The sequence below is a fragment of the Lissotriton helveticus genome, chromosome 3_1, assembly GCF_964261635.1.
Source record: "Lissotriton helveticus chromosome 3_1, aLisHel1.1, whole genome shotgun sequence".
NCBI classification, from domain to species: domain Eukaryota; kingdom Metazoa; phylum Chordata; class Amphibia; order Caudata; family Salamandridae; genus Lissotriton; species Lissotriton helveticus.
The window spans coordinates 26,692,909-26,704,969 of NC_136061.1; positions in this window are offsets into that span (position 1 = coordinate 26,692,909).

Below are 12,061 nucleotides of genomic sequence, written 5' to 3' on the forward strand. Positions count from 1 at the left end.
AAAGCGGCTGTCGAATTAGGGATGCGTCTGGTGGGGGTGTTCGATGTGGTTGCTGATATGATCCTTGCAAATGTCAAGGGCAATGCAGTCAGCTTTCAGGTGTCAAACCGCTTGGAGGCTGTTCAGGATACAGACAAACCACACAAACTACCAAAGATTATTGCAAAGGCTTATAAGACCATAGGCTGCAATAGTTTGGGAATTAAGCATTTTACCCAAACACAGACACAGTTTCAAAATCAACAAAAAGCCCAGATTGGTAATGATGGGCATCCTTTCTTTGCTAAAAAGATTTGGAAAAATAAAAAACAGGGGCAGCAACAACAGAAGCAGAGTTCGCATAATAGCTCACTGACACCTCAATCTTCTGAGTATACTTATGAATAGCGCTATCGCATGACAATTAAGTCTCCTGATAGATTTCAATTTCCTGATCAGCGCTCTCCTCATCCTTTACAGGACCTTTCTGGCTCTCAAGTTGGTGGAGGAGAATGCCAGTATTGTGCCAAAAGTCAAACTGCAACACAGAGTCGTGAGCAGCCTCAACAGTTTGAGGTCAAAGGAAAACCGGAGGATTTACCTCATTTTCGACCCCCATTTCAAAAGAAGAAGGTTGCCGCTTTAACAGCGACATACGCCTCAGTTTGTGAGAATGCGACTCCTGGGTTCAGGTGTGAGGGATAAAAGTTAGATTTTCCCTACACGAGAAAATCTCAGACATATATATTATGTTAGCATGATGTATCTATATATCCTTTATGCTCAATATGCACCCTTCATAACCTCTATTCGCTTTAGTTAGTAGGAAAAGGTTTATTCTGTCCTTTTATCCTACACTAATAGAGTAGGCCGAGAAACCGTACAGACGCCATCTTTTCTCTGCTTGTGTCAGACCTTAGCTGTGATCACATGTACTCTGCATTAGTTGTCAGTACCCAGTCCATTTGAATTACTGAGAGCAGCTGAAAGTAGACTGTTCTCCCTCTGTCCTTCCTGGGACTCAATGTCGCATCTGGGCTTTGTGTGCGATAAGCGCATTCCTGGAGGCGCTGTGCCTACACTCCCAGGCACCAGGACGAAAGGGAGTCACCCCTCCTGACCTTCCCAGTAATAAATAGTAAAGCTTTGAACCAATCATGTGTGCCATATATGGTCTTTCCTTGGGGCCCAAGGGCCGAGTGGTGTTTTTCCACTTACGGTGACTTCATGTGTTGAACTGAAAGTATATATGTTTGGTTTTGACTGTAAGCCAGCAGTCTTCTCCGCGCACCTGATGGGTGAGGGTTGGAGAGGCTCCTCTATAGAGTATTTTGCATAATAAATGATTGAACTTTCTTCACTGCCAACTGACTGGTTATTTGGTAAATTGGTATTGGCGCTATTGGTAGGTATAGCTCCTTATGTTATTTTTTATGGCACGTCACGTGGGCAGTGACTGCTCAATAGCACAGCGGAGGTTACCATAGTCCGGTAGGCTCTGCGGCCCGTCTGGATGCGACAGAGACCGACATTTATAACTATCTAGACTGCTGACACACAGGTTGCCCCCCAGGATTGACTCTATGAAGTCATTTTTCTGATTGTCTGATTGAGGGTGATATACCTCATGAAATCAATGCGGTTTTCTGGGAGAATCTGACCTCCTCATATGACATTTTGTTAGCAGAGGCGGATTGGCCCCCACCTTTTCTGTTATTCTCTTCTAGAGGGGAGTGTTGTATATGAATTTAGGACACTAGTGTAATTTTCCTGATTCATGCCCATATATAGGTATAAATCACCCTATCCTTATATAGGCATAGAAATCATAACCATATTTAGACTTAGCCTATGCAGTCCAAATACGGCATGGCCACTAGTTCCGAAAATCCACAACGATTTCTTGGAAAAACCCGCCTTCAGCAGTCAGGGACCTCCCCTTGCTTTAATACTGATTTATCCAAGAACTTATGGAGTTTTCAAAGAACTGAGTCTTTGATGACGTTATTATGTCCAACATTACGTCAAACTCGGCACCTTCAAGGTATAAATATGCCCACACTTGCCCATGCAAACACAATGTGGTTTGGTGCAGTGCTACTATCTACCTACACGACACAGCTCGCCGAAGCAAGTGCAGAAGGAAGCCGACCCTCCAGCAGACGCACTGAGAGAGACACTGTCTTTTCTCTTGCTGAGAAATCCAGCTCCAGTGTTTCCAAGCTACCCTTGCGGGTTGTTGGGAAATCGAGTCCTGAGAGAGAGATACCAGACCTCCTTTATTCTAAAACCAAGGTACAGAGCTGATTAGACCCTTAGAGAATTCTTGGATAGGTTCTTGGCAAAGGAATACTGAAACTAAGCTACACCTCACTTACTTCTACCCTTGTACTAGACCTTGGTTAGGTACACCGGGGTAGGTGTATTTTAGAAGCACCAGTTGAGTACTTTTAGTCTTTATTTATTAATGTATGTATTCTATGTATTTTATGGCTTAGAAACCATATCATGCTTTTACAGTATTATTTTATAATACTCTTCGTACTGTACGCATTGTACTTTGCAACCAGTATTACTATTGTAGCATTTCATTTCCTCTGCATGAGAAAGAAGAATACTTTTTATTGAAAACGCCTGTCTCTCTATTTCTCTGCACCTCTGGTGTAACGAAGCATGCACGATTGACTGAGTGAAATATCTATCTATTGTTTCAGCGACTCTGGAGATACATTGCTTATTCTTGGGAAACAAAGTTGTCATGTTTATGCGGTTGTCAGAAACAAATCCCTTCTTGTTCATTCGAGAAAGTTTCTAGCGACCTCTGAGCTAGCTGGCACTCACAATTAAGTCTAATATATTCGATAGAGACCTAGTGGTCCTCAGTCCTACGTCAAATCTATAGTATATTATTCCAATGCGCAGAGCCTATCAGGAATATAGGCACTACACTACAGGAGGACATGATACTTCCGAGTTTTTCGCGTTAAGTCCCTGAGGAACAAGCGATGGCTTTTCGCAGAGGACTGGGCTTTGGCCTTAGCCCAAGCGGTGTTCGTAATCAGGTGGTTTGGGATGTTGATTCATTGGCTCATTCAATCCCTTTACGCTCTATACCACAACCACAGAATCCCATCAGGTATGAAGCAAAAGCTTCCGTTTGTGACATTCTAACACAGCTGGAATATCAATGGGTGATTGAATCATGTACATCACCTATGACTAATCCTCTCTTTACGGTATCAAAACCTGATGGTACATATCAGATTGTATTGGATTATAGAAATTTGAACAGTCATTGCCGCACTTTTGCGGTGCAAAACACACACAGCTCTGCGCTGGTGAACAATTTGGCTCATAAAAAAATATAAAACCACACTTGACATTTCCAATGGATTCTACAGTCAAAATCTCGACTCTGAGAGTAGTAATGTGACGGCATTTACAACCGTCAGGGTTCAGAAAAAATGTACACGTTTGCCTATGGCATATAAGAATAGCCTCGGGGCATTTGCGGTGCATATTGTTTCTTTGTTACATGAAATTGATCCCAACGCGTTATCGTACGTTGATGATACTTATCTGACGGACAACAAACTCATGCTGCATCTTGACCGTGTCGACAGAATAATCTTGTCCTTTTCTGACTACGGGTATTAATTAAACTTTTCAAAATCGCACATTGCACATCTGGCGGTGCTCCTTTTGAGATATGAGCTCAATAATGAGGGAAAGGGCTTACCCCCTCACTTCGTAGAAAAATTTGCACATTTGCAGCCACCTTCTACACTGAAGAAACTTCAGTCTTTGCTGGGATTTTTACATTTCGGGAGGACATACATTCCCAATTATGCCCAGCGTATCAAACCGCTTTACGCTTTGATACAACCCACCTTTTCTTCTGCCAGCTGGCTTCTGGAACATACCTCAATTCTTCATTCCTTGCGATCAGACTTGCTTGCAACCAACTACTTGTTGACACGTGACAACACCACCAACCTCGTTATACGCATTATTTCAGGGGCAGTGGGTTTTACTTACTTAACTTTTAATGAAGGGGACACAATACCAATTGCATACAAATCACATTTATACACTGCTTCGGAAATGCATTTTCTTCTGTTGAAAAAATCTTGAGGGCAGTACAAAAGGCAATTCTGAAAGAACGCTCACTGGCGCAGGTCAAACGCATTCTCATGGTCACACCCTTCCCTGCTTTGAAAGCGGTGACTAAAGCCAGTGTACCTGACGCGAAAGCACTACATCTCCGTTGGATGCAATGGACTACTTCCTTGATATCCTCAGATGTCACTTTATCTTTGATCCATCTCTCCAGACACAGGGGTTTTTACAGTATGAACATGTTCATCCTCCTCCCTTGTCGCTGCTTCCTGTTCAGGAATATGAATGCATCATTTATACCGATGGCTCGGCGCACCCGGCCACGGGTTCTTAAACGTGCTTTTTCTGCCACTTGTGTGATTTTTGCTGGCTCAATAATTAATGGAGAGTTTAAGTCTTCTATTGTGCATACTCAGGCATGGGGAGACTGTACAGCACAATTGGCTGAACTGTTTGCTCTTGTTCTCGAGTTTGCAGATCCAAATGTGAAAACTCTTAGTGTGCGATTCCTAATATTGTGTCCAGTCCTTCAATGACAACTTATTATTTTGGTCGCAAAATGACTACCGCGTTTCTAAAGGCAGCGCAATAAAGCATAAAATGCTTTGGGTTCGGGTGGCAGACCTTACACAACATCTGCCACTCACACATGATATACATACTTTAGACCATCAGCGTGTGGGAGCACATGCTCTTGGTAATTCTTTGGCTGATGAAGCTGTAGTGTAGTTCCAATATTCCCAATAGGCTCTGCGCATTGGAATAGTGTTGGACTTGGCCCTTCTGGCAGGTTCACCCCTGAACTTTTTGCCTTTTAATGTTACATCAGTATAGTGATTTCTGGTCTTTGCGCACTATGGCGCAGTGTAAAGTGCGTGCGCTCTCTGAGTGCGTGTGTGAGATTGTCCAGCCCTCCCATAGGAATGCATGGGGAATGTGTGTGTCCATTATAATTCCTGATGCTTGGGGAGTGCAAGGTTGAGTTTGGTATGTGCGGACTCATGTGATTAACTGCTGCGCGATGATGTGTGCGGTGTTCATGTGTCTAGTGTGGAAGTGTCACTTCTAGAAGTTGGCATGTCTGTGCAGTTAATGTGATTTGACTGTCTGTCTTGTGATTGGCTAGAGCTGGCTGGTGTGCCTGGCTCCATTAGTCAGGATCGGTCTGCCCCGGTGGTGAATGGGGAGATCTGCATGTTGATGGCAGGGAGGGGCTGCACCTGGGACCTGAATATGGCTGGGCTTTCCCTCCACAATGCTGGCTCCGCCCCCTGTGGTGCGACTGATGACCCTAGCCTGTCCAGTGAATGGGGAGAGGGGCTGAGCAACAGAGTGCTTCCCCACCCTGCACCTTAGAAACAAAGAGATTTTGTGTATAAAAAGAGGCTGTGACCTCCTGTTAAATGTTCTTGTTTTCCTGACTAGAATCTACCAGGGGCATGCTGCTGCTGGGGCCCAGGGGAAGGCTTGCCTCCCTGGGCCCTGCCGAGCCCCTGGATGCCTGGATACCTGGAGTTCCAGCTTGGATCATTATAGGAGGGGGCTGCTGCTAGTGGGGCCCAGGTGGGACCGCCATGGGGGCTGTCTCCTTGCTGGAGCACCCTGTGTGCTGACCCCTGGGCCCTACATTGCCCTCCCTGATGCCCTAGGACTAGTGTTGCTCTGTTTTCGTCCTTTGGGGCTGGGTGTCAGTCCCTTTAGAGCCTGGAGCGCTGTATCGCCATTTTGCGAGCTTATTTAATTGTGCCCGGTGCGCAAGTGCCCACCCTGCGTCTTTGAATTATTTTATACATTTATACGGGTGCCCACCCCGCTACTGGGAGCTTTAGCAGTTGCTCACCCCACTTCTACTTTTTATTTTCGCACCGAGGGAGCCTACCCCTCATTTGCCGCCCTGATTGCCGCCGCCGTCCGCGGCCTGCCTGGTTGTGGGCGGGGCCGCCAGATGGAAGTGACGCCGGCACCAGGAAGGGTGGCCGGAAGTTGTTTTCTCAAGAGAGGAGGTCGGGAGCCCACCCCGCCTCCTCGAGCCCCCGGAAGAAGAGAGGAACGTCCTCCCGCAGCCCGGGGATCCCGTGAAGTGGGGAGAGCCCTGGGGCCGCCAGCAGAAAGGAGGAGTCAGCCCGGAGCTGTAAGCGCTCTGCCTCCCAAGTCCCAGTCCCGAGATGGGGGACCGGGTGAAGCGTGACGCCTGCTCCCGCCGCCCTTTTTCCAGCAAGCGGCGGTAGTAACACTGATCTTGTTCCAATGATTGCTAAGACAGGTACTGCTTTTCTATAAGAAGCCCCAAATTCCTTCTTTACCGCAATTTTTTCCCTGACTAGATCTCCAATCTTTGGAATCCAGACAGGTCTTGCTGGGAGAGGTGGTTTTTCTTCAATGGTCGTTGGGCTTTGTGTTGTGTTACTCAGACTTCTTCTTGTTTCATTTAAGTCCTGTAAAACAGCCAAACGGTCTTTGATATCAAAGGGTTTTCTGTTCCACCACTGAAGTTTGACAATCAATATCTTGGATGAGCATTCTAGTACCAAATAATAATTCATATGGAGGGATTCCCCACCCAGAGAATTTCTTGGCAGATTATTAAGACTACGTTGGACACTATTTAGATGTTTTACCCACCCGTCACCCGAGCCTAATACCCTAGCTGGTATAGATTGCATTATGTCACGTTTTTTTTTTTCCACTACCGCATTTCCCTCAGGATGGAAGGAACTCGAAAACAGCAATGCAACGCCCAAGCTGGCCATGGCCTCCTTGTAAGCTCGAGAGCTAAACGCAGGACCCTGGTCAGAATGTAGCGTGCCAATTGCATATGAGCCGATAAAGACTCGCAAATCTTTCATAACAGTTCTGGCGTCAGCCGAGCGCTGGGGCCACATCCAAATGAATCTTGTCTTAATATTTGTGGGACTGCATTCGTCTATAATGACGTCTGCGTGTAGATAGTCTAAAGCTGTCTAACAATGGTGTCTGTACTGGGCTGGCTACACTGTAGTCAGGAATCTATTTGTTTTCAAAGCTATGGTCCTCGTGACAGGTATCGCAGTTAATTCCAAATTCGTAGACTTGGACGCTCATTCCTGGCCACCAGTACCTCTTTTCTAACTCTATTAGAGACATTAAGATCCCTTGATGTATCAGACCCTCTCCCATATGTGCCTCATGAACCAATGCACCTCTCTCATTCCTGTTTAGAAATACTCTATCCCCCACTCCAGGGATTCGAGCAAATGGAACTGAGTATGCATCAATTATGTATGTATTACCGAGTGGATAATTCAGTGGTAATGCTGCATAGTCTCCTTTCATTGAGGAGTTGACTGCTAGCATTGTTTCACCGTCTGTTTTAGTTTTTGAATGAGTGATTGCAGCTACGGAAGCCGTTTGCACAGGTGCCTTCACATGAGTCGTTTGTAGTTCTTTTTGTAAAAGAACTACTTGTTCCCATAGCAGTTTATGCTTAATTGTGCCACCTTTAGCGTCTCTGAAACCGTTTTGAAACCAATTCTGCAAATATTCATTGTAATACCGGACACAGTAATACGAATCGCACACTATTAGTCTGGGGAATTCACGATCTGTATTTTCAAGCGCAATCTTGAAAGCCTGTAGTTCAGCTCCCTGAGATGCAGGCACGGCCCGTGCAGGGCCGTGCCTGCCTGCAAAAACTAATTTTGTTGCCCACGCTGCATCACATTTGGCGATGCAGCGCAGGTAACGAATTTTTTTTTTTTTTTTTCGGTACTTACCTGTAATGGTCCATATCCCGCATTTTACAACCACCCACCCTGACACTCCCCCGCCTGATGTCACCGCCCCGGTATAACGCCCTGCACGGGCCGTGCCTGCTGAGATGTACAGTCTCCGAGTGATTGAGTTTTAGTGACCATAGGTCTAAATTTACCTTCTCGCCAGCGACCTTTACAATCGCGCACGCAGCACTATAGGCTTGTTTACCCGTAATTGCGGGTTGTGCTGAGCAGTCTGTATATAATATACAGCCGTAATGTTCAAGTGGCAGAATTTCAGTCGGCAGAGGACATTCTAATTAGTATTGTAGGAATTCTTATTTTTTTAAATATGGGTCAAAAACGTATTCAACGTCTGTTGTGGCAAGAGAATTAACCCATTGTATCCATCTTGGATGTAGAGCTTTAGCATTTGGAATGCTTGCCTTTTTCACTGCCTCTAAGGCAGGTACAGGTGCAAAACTGTTAATGTGTTTACCCTGTGCGAGGGCTCTTTCTTTTGCTACAGCAGTCTGAATCGCTGTCAGAATCTTTTCTGTTGAAGTGAATTTCATTTCAGCTTGTGTGTACAAATGTGATTTGTGTGCTATTGGTACCGTCTCACCTTCGTTAAAGGTTAGGTATGTGAATCCGCATCTCCCTGGGATGATTCAGATCACTAGGTTACGCACGTTGTTGCGTGTTTGTAACTGTGTTTTTGCTAACATGTCTGTTTCCACTGAACGCAAAATTTCTGTGTGTTTTTGTGTCCAATAAGTAGGTTTGAAATCAGGTTTTATTAGTTCGTAGAGAGATTCAACCCTTTCTGCGTAATTTAGAATATAAGTTCTTCCAAAATTCAGGAAACCTAGAATCGACTGTAAGTTTTTCAGCGTTTTTGGAGGTTGGAGCAGCGCACATTTCTCTAAAAAGTTTGCTGCCAGGCTTTTGCCTTCACTTGATAACTCATATCCCAAAAATAGGACTTTGAGGTGGGCAATTCGTGATTTCTTAAAATTGAATTTATACCTTCAGAAGCGAACCCCAGTATGATAGTGTTCACTCTCTTCAAGTGTACGTCCAAATCATCATCTGTAAGATAGATATCATCTACATAAGATAATGCCTCATCATCATACGTTTGTAGTAACTCTGTTACTCTAGCTGAAAATAACCCTGGACTATTCTTGAATCCTTGGGGGAGACGGCCAAATTGTCCCTGTATCCCCATAATTGAGAAAGCGATAAAAAATGCCTGCTTTCCGGTGCAATGTTTTGACAAAAGAAATCATTTGAGATAGCTAATGTAGTTTTATATTTTTTGTGCACAATGTCATTCATCAGTGCTGCACTATGTGCGTTTTGTACTGCAAAAAATTTGCAACAAGAGTTTAGATGTCTGTAATCCAAAACTAGACGATATGAATAGTCCGGTTTGGAGACAGGAAACAAAGGATTGTTCATTGATGAGGTGCATGTTTCAATCGCCCCTTGGTATTCTAGTTGATTTAAGATCTCCCTCACCTGTTTTTTAGCTTCCTGTTTTACAGGATATTGCCTTGGCATTGTTGGTTGAGTTTTCAACTGGATTTTATGGTGAGGGGAATCCTCATCATATCCTACATGATTTTTGTATAGTGCTGGGGCCTGGGCTACAGCCCTTTTCCTGGCATAGGTATAGTTTTTATGAATTGGAATGTGATTTGAGAAGGCTGGCATAATGATCTCTTCACCATGTGGGCACTTCCTGACAAATTCAGGTGGCCAGTCTTGTTCAGCTAGAAGGATGTCATAACCCTTAGAGAGCTTCTCCCAAAAGAGTGCTCTAATTTTTCTTGGTTTGTCCCCCTCCATCCGGAGTGTTACTTCATATAACTTATGTGGGACACTAACCCTGGTATCTGCAGTTTCAACTTGGATGCTTTCATTCAAGTCCACTGTCTCCAGATGATCCTTCAGGATCTTGCGAGCTATGGTGACCTCTGCTGCGCTGTCTAGCATTGTCTGAGCCCACTCCCCGTTCTTGAGTTGTGTCCTCAAGATCCTCGGCATGTCTGATCTTTAGACTTGCTACCTTCTTTTGGGTGAATTGAATTATTTTTTGGAACGTGTTGTTCGTCTTTGGACTTTAATCGTTCTTCTTTTTGTTCTGATCGTCCTCTTCTCTCGGATTTCTGCGAGCAAGTCTGAAAGGTACGAGAGGAACGTGTATCAATATCTTGATATCTATCAGGTTTTCTCAAATTATCCCTATTTCTAAGGTTATATAACTTTTCAGAGGGCTCCTGTTGAGGAGACCTTCCTCTGGCCTGTGAAAGCTTCTCTCTAGGAAGTGTCTGTTTAGTGTTTTCCCACTTCTTTTTAGGAGTATTGAGATTATTTTTAATAAAACCTTTTCAGTATTTTCAGATAGTTGGGGTTTTACTGGTTTCCCACCCAAACTATCTCTACCTAGTTCTTCATATGATTTTTCAATAATGCTGGCAAGTTCAAAAGGTGGCTCTGTTATATCTGTTTCCTTTAGTTTTTGGCGGATTGCCACTGATGCTGCTAATTGTATAGCCGAGACCTGTTTGAAATCTTTGAGTAATTTCATACCCAGATTTAAGGCCGGTTCTGGACCGTATTCATTTTGAGTCTGTCTCAGAACGTCTGGTATTACCGCCATAGACGGGACACCGTGTGTTTTTGTGTAGATTGAAGCAAAGACTGTACCCCAAGTGTCGCAGTCCTCTACGGTTGGTGCAATCTCAATTAGTAAACAGATTGTCAGAATCCTGTGTTTCTCATGAGGTGTACTATCAGGGAATACTGCCTCTAATTGAGTAATCTTTTGGGCTAACCAGAACAGAATTTGTTCCCGTTTTGCGGGTAATTTACCAATGACTGACTGTACAGTCTATGGTGTCATTTTGTTTGTGTTCCCCTGTTGAGGGGTGTGCTGTGGAATTCTTACACCAGCTTGGATTGTTAAAGTCCGCATGACATATTGAACCAATTGTCTGTGTATTTTTATTAGCTGTTTTAGCTGAGCTAATAGTGCTGGACCTGTCATTCTTTCAATGTCAGGATGTGGTGTATAGCTGGCTAGTACCGGCCATGTGGCTCCTGGTTTACCCAGTGGACCGAGCCTGGTAATGTGATTTTGATGTTGTAGGGCGCCATTAAACCAGAGCTGATGCTCTTGGTAAGTTAGTGGAATTTCAACGTCCTCGAAAGGAACGTATTCTGCTGGAGGTTCCTCTACTTTGTAGTAGTGGAACTCGTGTGTTACTGCATTTGCTGCAGGAAACAGGATCCATGAATAGAATACCTCTGTCTGCCGATTTTCATGTGCCTCTATAACAAATATTACTTTACCACCTCTCGATGATTTTCTATAAGTTTTATAGTGATTGTTTTCCTTATATTTGCCGGGATGAGTATAGCATCCGCGTCATTTTGTTGGAGATTTGTGTCGTCTAAGACTGCCTGAGCTGTTGCTGCTCCCTTTCGTCGTCACTCTCCGTCATTTTGTTGACCGAAAGTTTGCAGTGCAAGTTTCAAGGATACAAAGATTAGGTGCAAAATATTTTGAAACACTGTATCGTTCAACGTCGCACAAACTAAAAACGAATACATAGGATTCTTTCGTCCTGCTTAGTTTAAAGCTGATATTTTATCCTTTAACCCACTCCAGACGTCTATTGGAGTATTTTACGGGAAAAAAGGGGTCTGTGTGAAAAGCACGACTGAGTTACTCTAGTATCTAGCGTTAAATTATCGCCTTACCAAACATTGGGCGCCATGTAGTGTAGTTCCTATGTTCCCAATAGGCTCTGCGAATTGGAATAGTATATCCTGTAGTTTAGACGTAGGACTGAGGTCGACTAGGTCTCTACCGAATATACTACACAAGAAGAGATTAGTTTCTGATAGCCGCATAAACACGACAACTTTGTTTCCCAAGAATAAGAAATGTATCTCTAGAGTCGCGGAAACAGTAGATAGTTATTTCACTCAGTCAATCGTGCATGCTTCGTTTCACCAGAGGTGCAGAGAAATAGAGAGACTAGCGTTTTCAATAAAAGGTATTTATTGAACAGTCTTCTTTCTCAAGCATAAGAAATGAACTGCTACAATCGTAATACTTGTTGTAAGTACAATGCGTACAGTACGAAGAGTATTATAAAATAATACTGTAAAAGCATGATATGGTTTTTAAGCCATATAGTACATAAAATACATACATT